Below are 2,887 nucleotides of genomic sequence, written 5' to 3'. Positions count from 1 at the left end.
ATTTTTCTTAATTCATTTGGTTATTATCACAGACCTATAGAAGTGTTGTGGTCTAATGCAGGGGATTATCACCCGACTGTAGATCGCAAGGTACGGGGTTCGAGTCCCGCCGCGGCACTAATGTTCTTTGGCAAAGACGTTAGTCAACATTTGCCACTCTACACCCATGTGTTCAATGGGTACCCGGTAGTAAAATGTAAAATGTAAAATGGCGACTGGCGGGAATGCTCCCCAGAGAGTGGAGAATGTGTTCTTTTTTGTGTGTGTGTGTAATCATTTTGTTTTATTCCCCCAAATGTGTAATACAAACAAGAACATACAATTTAATAAAATATTAGTTGCTTATACATAAACATAATTAAACAAAAACTTATTTGCAGTATATATAACTGAGCAACAAAATGAAACTCAGAGTACAAAAACATAATTTATAAGTCAATTGTACATGTCATTCACTTAAATATAAAAATATATAAAAACAGGAGGTTATTGACTGGTACAAAGTCCTGCTCCCCCCCCCCCTCACACACCCACACATACACCCACACATACACACACACTACTCACTCAATGGATGTCTGCTAACATTCTCAACTCAAGAACAAATTACTAAATAAGTAGGTTTGTTTAACCAGGCTGCACAATACATTGTTTGCGGGTGAGCCTGAATCCGATGACCGGGTTATAATATGTACTGCACCTAGAGACAAAATAGTAGGCGCATTATAAATGTGAGCTCTTATTATTATCATTAATGTATTTTGGTAATTTATTATTTATTTTCTTATACGTTTGTATATTGTATTAATTTTCCCCATTCAATTGCAGTATAATGTCTCAATAAATATTTTTATATTTGCATTTGTAATTTTCTTTCAAAATAAAGTTATCAACATGATACACTGATTTATAAAGCGCACATGGACTTAATGATCATATAATGTCCTATAGATAATCTACTTATTATTATTATTATTATCATTATCAATATTTTTATCATTGTTGATGTTTTTGTCATTGTTATTATTATTGTTATTATTATTATGATATATATATATTTATATATCAAAAAATATTTTTTAAAGATAATGATAATAATGATGATGATACTACTGATAATATTGATAATGAAATTATTAAAAATAGCAATGATAAGAATAATTAGAGTAATAATATTTATAATAAAAATAACGTGTCAGGACAATTACACCCGGGACAATAACCCCCGGGAAAGTACCCCCTTAGGACAACCACCCCGCGGGGACAATTACCCCCAGAAAAATCCCCCCTAGGACAATTAACAGCCCCTTCCCCACCGCCCCACCCCTGAAAATTATCCCTTTGGAAAATCACATCCTAGGACAATTATCCTCACCCCTGAAAATTACCCCACCCCTTCCTGAAAATTACCCTATTGGACAATAACTCCCCCCCCCCCACCCCCAAGGAAAACCAAGGACAGCCACCTCGAGGACAATTACCCCCAATCGACCTCTGTTCTTAAAGGGGAAGTCCTTGGTTGTCGTTCTATATTATACTCCGGGGGTAATTTTCCTGGGGGGGGGTAATTTTCCAGTTGGTGATTTGCCGGGGGTGATTGTCCAGGGGGTAATTGTCCTAGAACCTGATAATAGTAATAAATATAATAATAATAGTAAGGATGATGATGCTGCTGGTGATGGTAATGATGATGATGAAATGATAACGATATATATGCATGGTTATCTTATTTAGCAATTACGATATCGACCTATAATTCTACCGTTCAGTTATTTTTTACTTGTGAGATTGTTCTCGCTCCGTAATCATTTTATTGTTTTGTTGTTTTACCATTCCAGCTAATGAAGACATGGATAGTTGTACAAACAAGTAAATATACATGGACTAGCTATGATAAGCTTCCCCTGCTTCATCTTAAGCCGGCTGGCGTCTTATTTTTTCTAACCACAGCGAGCCCAGATTCCAGTATGAACTCATTTTCATACATAACAAGCTACGAGAGCTTGGAAAGAGGTCACAAACAATTAGACTTTTATTATTTATTGCTTCGCCTCACTATTCATAAAGGCAAAAAAATTGAGCTAATACTGAGACTCAAAACCTCAAGTCAACTCCAAAGTTCTATTAGTATAACGTTGTCCTTACCGAGTTGAGCTAACGATGGTTTGATGAAAGGTATAATTACTATCACCCTATTAACAACCCTACCGGATTCCATATGCACATGCGATGGTTTCTTTCGCGAGCTCGATCTGGGCTCGCTAGGGTACGAAAATATAAGACGCAGCCGGCTGAGTATAGAGCAAACTTGATGGGAAATTACAATTAAGTATCAAGTAAATGCTATAAACCCCTAAAAAAGGCACTGCCCGGATTTGAACCGGGGATCTCCTGTTTACTAGACAGGCGCTTCACCAACTAAGCCACAGCGCCGTTCACGGACTAACCAAGTTCTTTGTCAAACTCTATCCAGGTAACAATTTAGAACCAAAATCTTGATTTGTGTATTTACTTTTATGTTAAAACTGACATGACATCCTCCGGTGGAGATGCCAAGTCAATTGCTACAAACAAAATCCTGTCGTTTCTGTTAATTTTTACTTGTTTGATTTTTCTCACTCCGTATAAATCATTTGGTTTTTGTATTACCAATCAAGTTAATGAAGACATGGATAGTGTACAAATAAGTACATGAATTAGCTATAATGAGCTTCCCCCTGCTTCATCTTAAGCCGGCTGAGTATAGAGCAAACTTGACGGGAATTGCAATCAATCAAGTAAATGCTATAAACCCTATAAATTGATTTAAAAAAAAGGCACTGCCCGGATTTGAACCGGGGATCTCCTGTTTACTAGACAGGCGCTTTACCAACTAAGCCACAGCGCC

The 2,887-nt window shown here is 36.7% G+C and overlaps 2 non-coding genes across 2 annotated transcripts; both read right to left on the bottom strand.

The window, feature by feature from the left end:
* Positions 1-2,360: 2,360 nt before the first annotated feature.
* TRNAT-AGU lies at positions 2,361-2,433 on the bottom strand. Its single transcript has one exon. It is a non-coding gene; the product is annotated as a tRNA-Thr (tRNA).
* Positions 2,434-2,814: 381 nt separating this feature from the next.
* On the bottom strand, positions 2,815-2,887 carry TRNAT-AGU. The gene has a single exon. It is a non-coding gene; the product is annotated as a tRNA-Thr (tRNA).

Source organism: Strongylocentrotus purpuratus, unplaced genomic scaffold (genome assembly GCF_000002235.5).
Source record: "Strongylocentrotus purpuratus isolate Spur 01 unplaced genomic scaffold, Spur_5.0 spur5_scaffold_9, whole genome shotgun sequence".
Classification (NCBI taxonomy): Eukaryota; Metazoa; Echinodermata; class Echinoidea; order Camarodonta; family Strongylocentrotidae; genus Strongylocentrotus; species Strongylocentrotus purpuratus.
Note: the sequence above shows the minus strand (reverse complement) of the source record. Positions and strands in the feature narration are given on the sequence as shown.